The sequence below is a fragment of the Oryctolagus cuniculus genome, chromosome 7 (assembly GCF_964237555.1).
Source record: "Oryctolagus cuniculus chromosome 7, mOryCun1.1, whole genome shotgun sequence".
NCBI classification, from domain to species: Eukaryota; Metazoa; Chordata; class Mammalia; order Lagomorpha; family Leporidae; genus Oryctolagus; species Oryctolagus cuniculus.
The window spans coordinates 35,619,249-35,637,291 of NC_091438.1; positions in this window are offsets into that span (position 1 = coordinate 35,619,249).

Here is an 18,043-nt window from a genome sequence, read left to right on the forward strand (position 1 = left end):
ATCCATAAAGCATGAAAGAAAGTGCAGAGATCATTGAGGTATTTGGCATGATAACAGCTTTAGAGGAGAAAGAGAAATAAATGAGGTTACTTTGGTTCTCTGAAGTTAAGGGAAGTTCTTATCCCATGGAAAACCAGAATTCACTGTGCAATTGATAGGCAGGCCAGCTGAAGTATTTAAACTGATCAGGTGGTGTTCTAGAAAGAGAATGTGGTTGGCACAGTAGAATAGATTGAATGTAAGGAAAAACATCAAGAAGTTTAACAGCTGTTGCAGCAGTTTAGAGGAAAGGTGATGATTGTATAGTCAAATGAGGTAATACATATAAAAGAGCACCTGTCAACTGTGGAATGTGAACATCTGGCAGGTGCTGTTGACAACAAGCTACAGCAGAACTGTTTCCTGCGAGGGCATAGAAAGCCACGCCATAGGATGAGAACTGTGTGGTCTCCAGGTAAATTTCTGGTTTCCCCAGCCTTCATTCTGGAGAATAAAAGAAAACATTTCTCAAGCTCTTGCAGATCTAAAAGCAGGAAATAGCCACGGTGACAGGGATTCGATACTTTTACAGGATTTTAAAGGGGGCCCCCCAAGCTTTATTTGGACAAGACAGGGTATTCGCACCATCTCAGATTACAATTTCCTTTCAGCTGTTAGGAGCCTCATTCCTGCTTTATTGTTCACCACAATGACCTGGACGTCAGGGAGAGTTCAGTTATTGAAAGGCTGAAAAACAAACACATCCGGCTGGAAGATGTTGTTTACCAGGAAGAGGAATGGGGACTTTCCCAGTTTGCCTTACTTTTGGGAATGTGTCTCATTCTGCACCAAGAATTGTGGCACATGCAGTAAATCAGAGACATTGACCCTGACACTTGAAGCAGCCGGCGATGCATCACTGGAAGGTAAATACGCTGGGGGAGAAATCTTTCTTCCCCAAAGCAGTAGGGGAAGAACCAAAAATATCCCCAGCCCAAAGACTAAATTTCTTTCTGTGAGAACTTAACCCAAGATAGAAACAGAAGTTTCATAAGAGTTCATTTGCATTATGTAGGTGGAAAGAAGACAGTATGGAGGCATGGAAAGACTTGAAGTTGGCAGGGAAACAGACCTGAATTCTAATTCTAGTCCTCCTCATATTGTCAAAATAGAGTGACCTTTCTGGCCTAGAGCTCCCTCTTGCTCTTAGATTAAAATTTAAACTCCTTGGGCTGATGCCGTGGCTCACTTGGCTAATCCTCCGCCTATGGTGCTAGCACCCCGGGTTCTAGTCCTGGTTGGGGCACTGAGTACTAGTCCAGTTGCCCCTCTTCCAGTCCAGCTCTCTGCTATGGCCCGGGAAGGCAGTGGAGGATGGCCCAAGTGCTTGGGCGCCTGTACCCACGTGGGAGACCAGGAGGAAGCACCTGGCTCCTGGCTTCAGATTGGTGCAGCGCTAGCCTTGGCAGTCATTAGGGGAGTGAACCAACGGAAGGAAGACCTTTCTCTCTGTCTCTCCTTCACTGTCTATAACTCTCTCTCTCTCTCTGTCTCTCTCTCTCTCTCTCACTGTCTAACTCTGCCTGGCAAAAAATAAAAAAAAAAATTTAAACTCCTTTGCATCTCACACAGAAGAAAGCATGTGTTTTATAGAAACTAGATATCAGGAACTTAGGAAGGTATGTAGGAAACTGTAGCAATTGTCTAGATAAGGGATGATGGAGGCCAGAGAAGTGAATGTGATCCCATCCCTAACCTTGAAGAACGTTTGTTCTGGTGGCAAAGAAAGTGCCAAACATCCCCAAACAAAGGTAATCATGGGTTCTAGGAAAACCGGAGGGAGAAGCATGAGATCCTCATGGAGGTGAACTGAGTCTTGCAGGTCCCCGGAGTTTGGTGTATCTTGTGTGGATGTTATGAGATCCTCACTCCCACTCTAGCAACCTCCATCACTGCCCTGGTTTGGGACTCTTAACATTTCTTTTTGAAGCATAAGGTTGGGTTCTAGACAGCAGGAAAATCCTGATGAAGATTCTCATGCATGGGAACTTCCCAGAGATAATTCCACAGGGGGCTGAGAAGCAGGAAGCAGCAGATGGACCTTGGGTGCAGGGAAGCACAGGGTGGAGGAATAGGACAAGACAGTGAAAAGAGGGAAAGGAAACAGAATAGAGGCACGAGCAGAGTAACATACCTGACCTTTTGTGCTCTTCCATGATCCCTCTCCCCACCCCAGTCTCTAAAGCACTAACAAATCCATTAAAGACCTGTTTATGAGCTGCGTCTGTAGGACTCTGCTGAAAGTGCTAGTTAAAAGTCAAGTTTCTTTCAGGCAGTTGTAATCTCTACCGATTTAGACAATACACTGTTTTGGTTTCTAGTTTTAGGTCTTGCCACTCAACACACCGTGAGTGATTTAACTGCTTTATGCTGCTTTCGCACAGTGCTAAGCTGCCTGTGGTTTCTCAATGCCAGCAGACTCGGGGTGTGTTTAGCAGTGGTGGCACCACCAAGTCGGAGTGCCACCTCCCTGAGCAGCTGACCCGATGCTGCCACTCTTTTACGGCCATTCTCTCTGGAATCTCTGCTACAGAACCAGGGTAACTTTTTAAATAGTCAGACCTCATAGGTTTGATGCTGTTTTTGCTATTCTAGGGAATTTATAAAATATTTAGTGTAAATGATAAAAAAAATATCAGCAATAATAAAAGTGTCAGCAACAGGGAATAAAGATGTTTGGCTAAAAAACAGGAGACCTGTGGGGCCGGCACTGTGGCATAGCGGGTTAAGCCACCACCTGCAACACTGGCTTCACAACTGGGCTCTGCTTTGAGTTCTAGCTGCTCTACTTCTAACTTTCTTTCTTCAAATATCTCTTTTCTTTTTTCATTTTCTTTTTAAACATGTAAAGGTAGTACACTAAGGCATTTCTTCCAGCTCTGAGGAAAGAACCAGGTTGATTTCAGAAGCTGGCCTCAAAAAAAATATGAATCCTGGGACCAGCACTGTGGCATAGCTGGAAAGCCTTTGCCAGCAATGCCGGCATCCTATATGGGCACCAGTTCCAGTCCCGGCTACTCCATTTCTGATCCAGCTGCCTGCTAATGCACCCAGGAAAGCAACAGAGAATGACCCAAGTGCTTGGGCCCTTGCACCCACTTGGAACACCTGGATGAAGTTCCAGGATCCTGGCTTCAGACTGGCCCAGCCTGTCCATTGCAATCATTTGGGAAGTGAGCCAGAGGATGGAAGATCTCCCTCCTGTCTTTCCCTCTCTCTTTGTAACTCTGTCTTTCGAATAAATAATTGTTTTTTAAAAAAATGGACTGTACAAGAAATGAAGGAGCCGTAAGAGTGAAGAGAGATGGGCCTGAAAAAGCTGCACTTTTTTCTTTCCATGGTTTTGGTTTTACCTGCAATTAGCTATGACCTGAAAATATTAAATGGAAAATTTCAGAAGTCTGAAATTGTGCACCAGTCTAAGTAGTATAGTGAAAGTTTGTATTGTACCATATCCTTTTGTCCAGCATATCCATTCTATATACATTACCCATCGTTAAACATTGTCTTTTTATTTATTTATTTATTTTTTTGGACAGGCAGAGTGGGCAGTGAAAGAGGGAGACAGAGAGAAAGGTCTTCCTTTTGCCGTTGGTTCACCCTCCAATGGCCGCCGCTGCCGGCGCGCTGCGGCCAGCACACCGCGCTGATCCGATGGCAGGAGCCAGGTACTTATCCTGGTCTCCCATGGGGTGCAGGGCCCAAGTACTTGGGCCATCCTCCACTGCACTCCCTGGCCACAGCAGAGAGAACCCGGTGTGCTGGCGCCGCAAGGCAGAGGATTAGCCTAGTGAGCCGCAGCACCGGCCATTCATTCAGTCTTGATTAGGAGACCAACTGTGCCAGTATCTCAGTGCTTGTGTTCAACCCTTATTATAGTGAATAATGACCCAGCAGTATAAGAGTGGTGATGCAAAGAAGGTGCTAGGACATATCACATGGGAAGATAGATGAACTCTGGGGCTGTGTGGCAATGCCACAGGCCATATAGGAATAAACAGTAAATTATATAGAGGTTTGGCACTACCCCCAGATTCAGGCATCCACTGGGATCTTGAAATGTGTCGCCTGAGGCTAAGGGGAGACTACTCGACCAGCGGGAACAGCTTTACACTCCAGCCTCACTCTATCTGATCAATAGCTTCCTTATGGTGTCTCCTTCTTTTCATCATTGAGTCTAGCTTTTGCATTTTCTGGGTTCATATTTCAGTGTTTCTTGCCTTCACATAATTCTTGAACCTAGACAAGCTCCCCATTCTGCCCCTTTCCCACACAAAGTTTTGGCATCTTGGTCACCCTCATGACCTTGGCCCATTCTCCAGGTTCATGCTGCTCTGGCACTCTCAGTAACTCATAATAACAGCTAATCCCCTCAGAGCACTCTGTGTATATTAAAATGTGACCACCTTTGGGTAGGTTTCATTATTTTGCTATTTACAAATGAAGACAGTAAGGCGCCAAGAAGTTTAGTAACTCGCTCAACAGCTCAACTGGCTGCTCAGTTCCAGAGACCAGGCTCCTTACCCACAGACAATGCCTCACCCACATGGGCCCTGCTTCTCTGGCCAAGTGACCTATTAGAAGTCTCCCATTGCATGTACTTGCTTGTTCTAATGGTAATTGCTTTATTTCTTTTAGGAAAGCAGGATAATGGAGTCAGCTTTTCCTCTGGTGTCAGTGAGTTATTCCTATGTATAACCTCTATGAATATAATGACTTCAATCTTCAAACTTCAACTGGGATTAATATAATTTAAAAAATCAAAGAGAGGGGCTAGCGCTGTGGCTTAGCGGGTAAAGCTGCCACCGGCAGTGCTGGCATCCCATATGGATGCCAGTTCAAGCCCTGGCTGCGCCACTTCCAATCCAGCTCTCTGCTATGTCCTGGGAAAGAAGTAGAAGATGGCCCAAGACTTTGAGCCCCTGTACCCAGGTAGGAGACCTGGAAGAAGCTCCTGGCTCCTGGCTTCAGATTGGCACAGCTCTGGCCATTGCAGCCAACTGGGGAGTGAACCAACGTGTAGAAGACCTCTCTCTCTCTCTCTCTCTCTCTCTCTCTCTGCCTCTCCTGCTCTGTGTAACTCTGCCTTTCAAATAAATAAATAAATAAATATTTTAAAAAATCAAAGAGAAGGCAAGATAAGAAGGAATGGACAATTCTGTAACTCTTGTGAGCTCATGCAAAAACTCCTGCCAGTAAATTGTTTAGCGTTAAAACTTTAGCAGCTATGTGTTTTAACTTAATCATTTGACCTGATAACTAAGAGATGAAGAAATAATTTTGACTGCTTCTGTAAAGATCAATCTTTAAAGAAACACTGAAACAAAATCCTAAGAAAGGGAACTGATCTGATGCCTTTCGCATCTGAACTCAGTTAAAAGAGCTGCTGGGAAGGACAAACACAAGCACTGTGATGAATTCGCCAGTTGGGATACCTACATCCCATAGTAGAGTGTATGGGTGTGAGTCTTGGTTTCACTTCTCAATCTGCCCCTCCTGTTAATGCACTTCCTGGGCGACAGAAGATAATAGCTCAACTATTTGGGTCCTTGCCACCCATGCAAAAGAACAGATTGAGCTCTAGGCTCCTGGCTTCAGTCTGGTACAGCCTTGATTAGTAGAGGCATCTGGGGAGTGAACCAGCAGGGGGAAGTTCTCTCTGTCTTTATCTCTGTTTTTCTGCTTTTCAAATAAATAAAAACAAATCACTAAAAAATTTTAAGACTGAAGATCTTCAGGGAAGCAACACTGTTACTTAGGCTCAGGTATAAACAAATAAATGTATTCACATCTGTCCATAAATGTTAACACCATTTCATATGAAACCACAGTGATTAGAGTAACATCGTAATGCCATGGTGTTGACCTAGAAACATGATGGGACTGTCCCACAATCTATACCTTGTGAATTTTGATTACTTTAGTGGGTGTGTTGATGGATTTCTGTTGAGTCATAAAATGGTCTCAGCCATTTCCTCTTAAAATAGCCCTTCCATATCTATAACACTTCACAGTTTGTGAAGCACTTTTTCCCACATTATCTCATTTGCCTTTCACATCAAATTCAATATGTCCAAAATTGAAATAATTTCCCCCTTTTCAAAGCTACTCTGCCTTCAGTGTTCTTTCTTCCCGTAAACCTGCCCCCATCAATGCCTGTCACTCTGTTCCTCCTCTCCGGCCCTCACTGCCCTGGTTTAGTGCTCTTTACCTGTGCCCTGGAACAGATGTCCTCATTTCTTTCTTTTTTTTTTTTTTATTTTGATTTATTTATTTGACAGGTAGAATTACAGACAGTGAGAGGGAGAGACAGAGAGAAAGGTCTTCCTTCCATTGGTTCCCCCCACAAATGGCCGCCATGGTCAGAGCTGTGTTGATCAAAGCCAGGAGCCAGGTGCTTCTTCCTGGCCTCCCATGCGGGTGCAGGGCCCAAGCACCTGGGCCATCCTCTACTGCTTTCCCAGGCCACAGCAGAGAGCTGGACTGGAAGAGGAGCAGCCGGGACTAGAACCGGGCGCCCATATGGGATGCCGGCGCCACAGGTGGACGTTTAGCCTAGTGTGCCCACCTCATTTCTTTTTTAAGTGGGAATGCTCCTATTTCAAACAAAATATTTATGCAGAACATCAGTGCTGCAGGCTGCCCCGTGCTGCCACCCTGCACAGGAGGAGAGCTTTCTGTCTCCTCAGGACAGCCCTTGAAGAGCTGATGGTTTTATCTGAACATGGCCACGCCCATTCTTTTATTTTTTTGAGTCCCTGTCTTCCTTTGTGTTACAAGCACAGCACTGAGTAACTGCAGTGTACGTTATAAGGCTGACATAGACTAAAATATTTACTCTCTTACTCTCTGGCTTAAAAAAAAAAAAAACTGCTAACACTGGTCTACAAGACAACAATGATACCCTAAATAAACTTCCATATTAACTTTTCTCTCTCCAATTAGTCTAACAAACTACCATATTCTGCCTCAAAAAGTTAATATTATTCAGTTCCTACAAAATAAAAATTTTAATTCATAGCCAAAATTCTCCAAAACATGATATTTAAGTATTATTTCTGTGTTAACTTCTTTTTTATTTTTTAAAATATTTATTTTTTTTTTTATTTGAAAGGCAGAGTTACAGAGTGGCAGAGGCAGAGAGAGAGACAGAGAGAGAGAAAGGTCTTCTATCCACTGGTTCACTCCCCACATGGCCTCAATGGCCAGAGCTAGGCTGACCTGAAGCCAGGATCCAGGAGCCTCCTGCAGGTCTCCCTCTCCCACCCAGGTGCAGGGGCTCAAGGTCTTGTGCCATATTCTACAGCAGAGAGCTGGATCAGAACTGGAGCTGTTGGGACTCAAACTGGCACCCATTTGAGATGCCAGCATTACAAGTGATGGCTTCACCCACTAACACCACAGTGCCTGCCCTATCTCTCTTTTTAAAGATTTATTTATTTGAAAGTCAGAGCTACAGAGAGAGATAGAGCAAGACAGATCTTCCATCTGCTGGCTTACTCCCCAGATGGCCACAATGGCCAGCACTAAGCCAGGCCAAAACCAAGAGCCAAAAACCACGAGCTTCTTCCAGGTCTCATATGTGGGCATCAGAGTCCCAAGCATTTGGGCCATCTTCTACTGTTTTCCCATGCCATTAGCAGGGAGCTGGATTGGAAGTGGAACAGCTGAGACTCAAACCAGTGCCCATATGGGATGCTGGCACTGCAGGCTGTGGCTTTTCCTGCTATGCCATGACACTGGCCTGTATCAATTTCTAATCTCTTCACAAATACTCTAGAATATGGTTTTTCTCTCTAAATGGGCTATTCTTCCTCACACCCAAGTCAATTTTAACCTGAGAAGAAAGGCTGTCTCCATTCTAACTTCCCAAGTTTAGTGTTACCTGATGTTCAAAAGCAGTACTCCCATAGGAACAGTTTCTTGGACTCTCAGTTAAAAGGGACCTCCTTTTAATTTCCCTCAGTATTTTTATTACTTCTTACCTGGTGACACTGAGAAATTTCTGAAAAAAATTCTAATTATGTGTATAATACTGTTGTTTCTTTTATTAGTCTGTAAACTTATTGACAGTAAGAGACTAATCCCATTTTTCTCTGGAAACTCCTGGTTTCTAGTATTTCTCTTCTGTTAACAAGATCAATTTGAAGAGGTATTGAATAAATAAATCTGTAGATAAAGAATTATTAAAACATACATTTTATAGATGGGAAAATTAAGAAATTAGCTGTGTCTCATTCAGGATAAGCAAAGTTATGCTATGGTAACATATGAGCTGTCCCAATATCAGTGCGCTTAAAAAAAACAAAGACTTATTTCTTATTTGCACCAGGTGTCATTTCCTATCACGGGTGCCTGTGTTTTCTATTGTTTTGGCTACAGAGCCCAGGCTGTTGGAAAAGCCTCTGCGGGAACATTGATGATATTCAGGGCAGAGCAAAAGAGAAAACATAAGTATAGGGGCCGGCGCTGTGGCTCACTTGGTTAATCCTCCGCCTGAGGTGCCGGCATCCCATAAGGGTGCCGGGTTCTAGTCCTGGTTGCTCCTCTTCCAGTCCAGCTCTCTGCTGTGGCCTGGGAAGGCAGTGGAGGATGGCCCAAGTGCTTGGGTGCCTGCACCCACGTCGGAGACCAGGAAGAAGTACCTGGCTCCTGGCTTTGGATCAGCGTAGCTCCAGCCATGGAGGCCATTTGTGGGGTGAACCAACGGAAGGAAGACCTTTCTCTCGGTCTCTCTCTCTCTCACTGTCTAACTTTATCTGTCAAATAAATAAAAAATAAAATAAAATAAAAAACCCTGTAAGTTTAGCAAACTATGCTCTATCTCTGGAAGCTCTGCTTAGAAGAGATCCACCCGAGTTCCACTTATATTTTGCTATATTTCATCAGTGAAACTTGATGTCCAAGGGGAAACTAAGTATAATATTACCCCTAAGGGGGAGAGCAATTGTTTTTGGATAATAGCAACGTCTACTAGGAGGACTTTAAATGATTTGTTCCAAAGTGTGCAACTAGCAAGTGACAGAATAGAAACTTAAAGTAGCCATTTAATTCACAAATCCAGTTTCTCTTTTCACCTCATCATAAAGCAGAGTAAAGCAGACTATAGAAGCAACTGTGTTCTACAGCAACCCAGAACATTTGAAGGGAGAGAACAAATGAGACAAAGGCAGTTCTTCTAGCACATCAGCATTGGAGGACCCCCTGTGTGACTACGGATGGAACTGCAGGAAGTGACATCTCCCATCACTGCTGATCGCCTGAGGCGAGTGCTGGAAGCAGGCAGAAGGCTGGAACTGGAGTAAAGCGTCAGCTGCATTGTCTGGACTCCAAATACCATTAGCAGATTCAGGAGCACAAGCATGCAAGGGACTCATGTAAGCCAGAGGGTGACTCTGCTTGTAGATGTCTTTTAAAATTTATGATTCTTTTTACAAATGAGAAAATGATATAAGCAGAGCTGGTCTCTGACTATTTCTACGGAGAATTCAAGAGGGACAGTGAGAACTACCGGGACTCTATCAAGATTCTTTGGAATCCTTTTTACTGTTCCTGTGAGCTTCTCTCCCAGATCCTGGGTGCCTTTGCTTCGGACTCTCTGTACCTGAGCGCCCCAGGGCTGCCTCCAGGAAAGATGTTGGAGCAGTTTCCTATGCTAGCATAGGAAGTGGAAGTTGCCCTGGAGGTTAAGCACCCTTATCTAATGATTGACAGGATGATTTGAAAGTCCAGCACCTTCATTTTCTGGGGAAACAAAGTCAGGAGCATAATTTATGGCACAGAGTTCCCTTCATCAGACTGAAGTTGACCCCTTGATGACTGTAGCCTTGCTTGATGTCTTAGCCATTGAGAATGTGGCCCACAGGCCTCCAACCACAAAGAGTGTGATTGAATATGGCCCCAAGTGCTGCCCCTAAACTCCACCACTGGGTCTGTGCCAAGGCCATGCTCACCTGGGTAGCTCCCAGGCACTGGGTGAGTGTGGCAGGGATGGTAGGTGTAGAACTCCTCTGATAAATGGCTGTGGCTCAAAAGCTACCTTATAGCCTCAGTAAGTTTTCCTGGGACTGGACAGCAGTCTAGGATACTCCCACCAATCTTCCTTGCCCTTCCCCTTTGCTTGGGGCCAGGCCTACATCACAGTTTTGGTTTTCTCAGAGTCTCAGCTGATGACCCTCTACCAATATATTCTTCTAGGTATTTCCCTAATAAAATCCTCAGGCTCTCAATCCCAGTTTGGCATCTGCTCCTAAGAAGATCCAAACACACCAGGTTTCCCTCCCCTTCCTTCTCACACACACTTCCTTATGGTTTCTCCTGTGCATATGAGTCCTCATCTCAGGATCTGCTCCTGGGGAATCCAATGTAAGGACAGGGTTCAGTGGGAAAATCTACAGAGAACCTAGTATAACAACACAATAGTTAGGTAGAGGCTTGAAAGAATAGTTGATGTTAACAAGCAAAAGGATGGAGCAGACATGATATTCTAGGTGGAAGAAATATATTCCAAGCCCTGAAGGCAGCAGTCAGAATACTGAGTCAAAAAAGGGGCAAAAATGATTAATACAGTGATATGGAGACAGAATCTAGCTATGCACATCCTGGTTGGCCATACTAAAAATCTTAATTTTTCTTAAAGAGTCATTGTAAGATTTTTGTTTGTTTGTTTGTTTGTTTTTGTTTTGTTTTTGGACAGGCAGAGTGGACAGTGAAAGAGAGAGACAGAGAGAAAGGTCTTCCTTTGCCGTTGGTTCACCCTCCAATGGCCGCCACGGCTGGCGTGCTGCAGCCAGCGCACCAGGCTGATCCGATGGCAGGAGCCAGGTGCTTCTCCTGGTTTCCCATGGGGTGCAGGGCCCAAGTACTTGGGCCATCCTCCACTGCACTTCCCTGGCCACAGCAGAGAGCTGGCCTGGAAGAGGGGCAACCAGGACAGAATCCGGTGCCCCGACCGGGACTAGAACCCGGTGATTAGCCTAGTGAGCCGCTGCGCCAGCCCATTGTAAGATTTTAAGCAAGGAGATCAAAGGGTGATTTGTGTTTCAAAAACATCACTTAGAGCATGAATCCAAGGTAGGAGTGGGGAGACCACGCAGTGGTCTGGGTGCGAGAGTTATGTGGCTCAGACTATAGTAGGGTTGTGTGGCTCAGACTATAGTTGGGAAACCCCAGCCCACAGACTGCTCTTTTAAAGCTCCAAGAGCAAACAATGTTTTTTTCATTGTAAAGAGTTGTTGCAATGGAATGAATGCTTTGTGTCTCCAAAAATTTCTCTTCAAGGCCGGCGCCGCTGCTCACTAGGCTAATCCTCCGCCTGCAGCGCCGGCACATGGGGTTCTAGTCCCGGTTGGGGCACCGGATTCTGTCCCGGTTGCCCCTCTTCCAGGCCAGCTCTCTGCTGTGGCCAGGGAGTGCAGTGGAGGATGGCCCAAGTGCTTGGGCCCTGCACCCCATGGGAGACCAGGAGAAGCACCTGGCTCCTGCCATCGGATCAGCGTGGTGCGCCGGCCGCGGCGGCCATTGGAGGGTAAACTAATGGCAATGGAGGGTGAACCAACGGCAAAGGAAGACCTTTCTCTCTGTCTCTCTCTCTCACTGTCCACTCTGCCTGTCAAAAAATAAAAAAAAAATTAAAAAAATTCCGAAGTGGTGGTATTAGGAGGTGAGCTTTTGGAAGATAATGAGAATATGATGGTGGCACCTTCAGCATGGGATTAATGCCCTTTTGAAAGATGCCCCAGAGAGTAAGGCTGCCCTCACCAGAACTCAACCATACTGGCACCCTGTTCTTGGACCACCAGACTAAAGAACTACAAGAAATACATGATTGTGGTTTGTATGTCACCCAGCCCTTGGCATTTTCTTATAGCAGCCCAGACATACTAAGACAACTGTGAAAATACACCAGCAAAGTCAAACAGAGTACACATAGGGTCCTGAAAACCTAAAATACAGTCTGGCCCTTTACTGGAAAGAGTTGGAGATCCTGACTAGAATGAGGACAATAAGTATACGGGAAAGTGATTGGATCAAAGGACTATTCCAGAGGTAAAACCAATCGGGAGTTTTGATCTTTTGTATTCAGGAGATGAGAAAAAAGAGCAGTAAAAATTCATCCTTCACTTTCAATTTGGGTAGTTGGATGGATGCAGGTACTATTGACTGACAAAAATGAGGTGAGAAGCTAGTTTGAAGAGGCATGAAAAGCATTCATATTACATCAGGATTTATCTTCACTCATCTGAAATAAATTCAATTTCATTGCTTTCACTTCAACAGTGCAGACTGCACAGAGAGCGTACTGCAATCTGTCCTCTAAAGCACTTTTCAGACTTGTGACAAGGAAAAGTCAGGAGCAAAGTTACACATAACACAATACCAAATATTGTCAGATGAGAGTACCAAGAGAGGTGCAACATGTTAAGGGAGTTCACAGTAAGAAGGGAAAGACAAAGATTGAGCTCAAATTCATTTAGAAAGAAACAGGAAAGAATTCATAGATGGATCTTTTGAAGTATGCCTTGCAGTACATGTAATTAGGATTTCAAGAAATATAGTATAATTTGAATTAATCCCAGAGTTCCTCTGGGTGCCACTTTCAAATAGCCAAACCAAAATTATTGAAAAATAACTGTGATCTTAAATATTATCCAATTTGTAAACAGCAGTTGCACTCACTAAATTCCTCCTTTCTCTTCTATCCATCCGTCTTACAATTTCTGCAGCTTTCGGCTCTCTCTTTCACTTATGTTCTCTCCAGACACTCATCTGTCAGCCACTAGAGACACATATCATTTTGTTTCACCTTAGGAAAGCCTGAGAAGGATCATGGCAAGGACAGAACTCTTGTTAAAGGATTGGGTTTGTGGAAGGAACAGATGGGCAGAACCATCTGTTAAAAGGTATCTTCCCTGTCCCAGGGAGTAGGCAGCATGGAAGTTTGTGCTTGGAAGGTTAATTGGAAGATGGGTGGATATAGGATGATCACAGAAGGACTGACAGTAAGTTCAAGGATACTTTGCGCAGATTTGCCCTACTACATCTCAACAGGGGATTTAGTGTGAGGTGTCAGCACTGCACTATTTGGCACAATAAGTAAGTGGCATAATGGTAATAATAGTTCTTAGTAAATTGTAGGAGAAAAGGGGGCAGATGAGACCTCATTTTCAGTATTCTACATACTTCAATTTTTCAATTGAATTTCAAAAAATGAATTCATTTGAGAAACACCCACAGCGGGGGGGGGGGGGAGGAGAAAGAGAGAGAGAGAATCCCCTTCTATGGGTTCACTACCCAAATGCTCACAATGGCCAGAATTTCCCTGGGGTGGCCAGTGCACAGCTCATTAGGCTAAACTTCTGCGTGTGGCACCAGTACCCAGGGTTCTAGTCCCAGTTGCTCCTCTTCCAGTCCAGCTCTCTGCTGTGGCCTGGGAAGGCAGTGCAGGATGGCCCAAGTCCTTGGGCCCTGCACCCACATGGGAGACCAGGAGGAAGAACCTGGCTCCTGGCTCCTGGCTTCGGATCAGCGCAGTGTGCCGGCCATGGCGGCCTTTTGTGGGGGTGAACCAACGGAAGGAAGACCTTTCTCTCTGTCTTTCTCTCTCACTGTCTAACTCTGCCTGTCAAAAAAAGAAAAAAAAAAAAAAAGAATTTCCCTGTGACAAAACCAGGAGCTGAAAACTCAATTCAGTTCCCCTAAGTAGGTGTTAGGTACCCAACTACTTGAGCCATCACTGCTGCCTCCTAGGGTCTGTATTAGCAGAAAGGAAGAATCAGGAGCTGGAACTGAGACTTGAACTAGGTACTCTGACATGACACTTGCATCTTAGCCTCTGGGCTAACTGCCAACTTTCACTTTATTTTTTTATTAAGCAGTATTCAACCTTCAGGAAGAAAAGTCAAGCCATAGGGGGAAATAGTTACATTAGAGATTTTATTGTTATTATTATTATTATTATTATTTTCAGAGGAATATCTAAAACCTGTAGCCTAAACTCTGTGTCTGAGCCCTTACCCCCACCTCCCAAGGACCCTACTATATTCATAAGTGAAAATTCATGCTCCTACAGCTACTGAATCACCAGTGATTAAATTATTCTTCCCACACTTTCTCCCTTAAGGCCAAAGGTGGACTAATGCATTTTAGAAAACTTGATAATAAGCCTTAAAACTAGAACTTTTTTATTTAAAATATCAGGTAATTGGAAAATGTGGCCATGATTATTATTAACTCCATTTTTTGGTTCTAATTCTGAATGAAATATTCAATGCTAAGTATCATGGCTACTGTGAAGACAAAGAAGATAAGACCTGCAGATAATGATATCAGAGGAAGGGAGAGAGAGAAGGAACATTCAGAGTGTGTGCACAGCGTGATGCAGATAACCTCAAAAGTCTCATTTGAAATATCAGGGCTGTTGGGAGTTTCAATTTTAAATCCTATTATAATTCCAGCAGCAAAGTTAGTGTCCTACCAAAGCCTAGAGGTGGAAGAGTTATTAATTTCAATTTCATTTTTTAATTTTTTGTGTTTCTATCATACTGAGTAGAAGGTGAGATCAAAGGAGAAAGTTCTGACAATGAGAGAAATCTGCTCAGTGCTCTGTCTTTTCTATGGACTCTACTTTTATTCAAGCATTCTATTTCCTTTGCTTAAATTTCTCACATGTTTCTCCCTCTGACCCCAATCCCTGCTACCTACCCATAGAATAGGCATTTATTGAGCATCTACTGAATCCTGGGACCTTCAATTTAATGAAGACAGAGACAGCTTGTGTCAAGAGACCAGCTGCAATACCTCTTACAGATTCAGTGTTGTTTCTGCTCCCAAGGTGAATCCACACTTTGATCCTTCTGTGGAAAAAAAACACTGGTGAATTTGCTGTGGAAGATCTTTGAAAAGTTCTTTGATTACTCATCCAAAAAAGCAATCTGGATATTCTTCACATTCTACATGAAATGTTACTTTATAGACCAGAATTCTTTCTGCTTAACAATCAAGGAGGGAAGGAATGGCTTCTACAAATGCAACTTACACAGTGTGAGAGATATTTAAAAATATCAGGAAATATGAATAATACACATGGACCATGTCTTAGAGGTTCAGAATGTTGGCTCAAAGGTCAGAAACACTCTCTCCTCTGTCCTGATTCAGCACGACACATGTGTGCTTCTATGTACACAGTCTCATGTAACACTCACAGCAATATGTGGGCTGGGAGTTGCCCAAGGAAAAGGAAACAACTGAGGTCCTGCTTTTCAGATCAGGAAACAGAGGTTCAGGGGAGACAAGCCGAGGAATCCTTGAAAATACCTCAGCTGGTCCAGATCTTCTGATTGACCTGGTCCAGTGCTCCTTGTTCCGAACCACAGGTGCTGCCTGACATGTGGTCTCTGAAGCCTAGTTAGAGGCATATAAGGACATGCCAGGAACCTTTTGATAATGGCCATCCAGTTTCTGCTCTACTTTACGGAAAGATCAAGTGGGAAAATGCACCAGGCTATTAGAAATTATGCCACTAGAGCACTGCTGATGAGAATTGCGGGTGAATTAAAGTGTTTGGGGATGCTGAACAACATCCAACAGCAGGTTGCTATGGTGATGCTACTCTTATCTTAGTGGCTTTAAACAAAAATATCTCAAGGGCAGAGTAATTAGGTAAGTAGAGCAGTGCGTCTGCGTAGTTTCATGCAGTCATTTTCTAATGATTACTGTTTTATTGTTGTGCCTTGTGCTCACAGATTCTGCCTAATATAGCAAGTTTCCTTCAGGGAAAGTCAGAATGTGGGTGTCATGGGGTAGTCATTGGGCAACCCCCCAAACTCCTTTCGCAAGTGGCGCCATATGGCAGGGTCCACTGAAGTGCAGATATGGCAAAGGAAGAACCACAGAATGTGTGGGACTTGAGGATACATGCACAGCCTCCAGCCACGCTTGTCTGGGGCTTTGAGAGCATGTTAGGGTAATGTTCACTTGTGCCTCTCCTTTTTCTTTTTAAATTCAATTCAAACTCATCTCGATGTTTCTTGCTCCAGTTCCCTCTGACTCAGATTGTCATTTCCTAAGTCTCCTGAAAGGCGTTTTACTTCTATTTCTAATGCCTGGCATCCCTACCCATCTGATCAGGCACCACCATTACCCTCTGCACCGTCTTTATGCCGGAAATACAGAACTGCCTTCCTGCATTACTTATTCATCCTGGGGGAATGTTGCCAGACAGAGTATCCAAGTCTTTTGCCTTTATCTTTCATCCCCTCCCAACATGAAGGAAAAGATGAAACGGATTGATTTTACTGACCTCCTGCTGTGTACCAGCAGGCACATTAGGTGTTTCCTCACCTGGGCCATCCTCACAATAACACAGATGAGAAACTAAGACTCACAGAGGTAATAATAACTGATAGAATTAAAAAGGAGAAAACGACCCAACATGGGAAGCAGGATACACAGCAGACTCATAGAATGGCAAATGCCCTAAACAGCACTCTGGCCTCAGAATCAGCCCTTAAGGCATTCGGATCTGGCTAAAAAGCCCATAAGAGTTTCTCAGATGTGGAAAGCCAAGAAACTCTGGCAAAAAATGACCTAAATGAAAGATCTCTATGAGATCCCACTGGGAAGAACGGGCCATCAAAGAAGGAGGTGCCTTTCTCTGAAGGGAGGAGAGAACTTCCCCTTTGACTATGGCCTTGTCTAAATAAGGTCAGAATGTGTGAACTCAAGAGGCTTCCATAGCATTGGCAGCTCGTGACAAAAGCCTCAGGTGATGACTGATGTCATAAATAAGAGCGTCAATGGTTAAATCAACAACGGGATTCATTGTGCACTTACTCCCCATGTGGGATCTCTGTGTTGTGCTATGCAAATTAACGGTAAAACTAGTATTCAAACAGTACTTTATACTTTTTGTGTTTGTGTGGGTGCAATCTGTTGAAATCTTTACTTAGTATATACTAAGTTGATCTTCTGTACATAAAGATAATTCAAAATGAATCTTAATGAATGGAATGGGAGAGGGCATAGGAGATGGGATGGTTTTTGGGTGGGAGGATGGTTATGGGGGGAAAACTGCTATAATCCAGAAGCTGTACTTTCAAAATTTATATTTATTTAATAAGAGTTTAAAAGAAAACAAATCCCAGAGTCACATGGCCATTAAATAGCAGAGCAAGAATATAAACTCGGGGCTGGTCAAGCTCTTTCCATTGTACCAATCTGCCTACCTTAGGGAGGGCACAACAAGTTAAACCATTGCCTGCAATGCCAGCATCCCATATGGGATCTGGATCCATGTCCCAGCTGCGCCACTTCCAATTCAATTTCCCTGATAATGTGCCTGGGAAAGCAGTGGAAGATGGCCCAAGTGCTTGTATCCCTGCCACCAATGTGAGAGAATCAGATGAAGCTCCTGGCTCCTGACTTCAGCCTGCCCCAGCCTTGGCCATTTTCGCTATTTGGGGCAGTAAACTAGCAGATGGAAGATCTCTTGCTTTGTCTCCCTCTCTCTCTATAACTCTGCCTTCCAAATAAATAAAAAGTTCAATCTACCCCTGTTTTTATATCTGTGTTTCTATCTGTGAAATAGGATAAACAAAACCTGTGTGAGATTTGGAGAAGTTAAAGGAAAATCATGTCTGTGACAGCTCTGCTGAGGCAACATTTCACAAAGCTGTGTCTCATGAGGTAAATTGTAGTCCTGTCTTTTAGAACTATCTGCCTAATAAAATATGCTACTCAGTTTTTTTCCCTATAAAACGTGTTTCATGAAGGAAATTAGAAGCAGGAAGTATTATCGTCATTGTCTGAAACATTTCATGTGGTTTGTCACAGGAATTAGAATTTCCTTTAGAATATCCATATAGTTTTGTTCTGTTGGTTTTCTATGTTGCATTCCAAAGCTGTCATCAAATACGAATGTTGCCCTTAGGAACACACTGTGAGTTAATTTCATGCCTCATGGTTCTTCACCTTGTCAGAGAGCACAGTGTGATGACCACTGAAG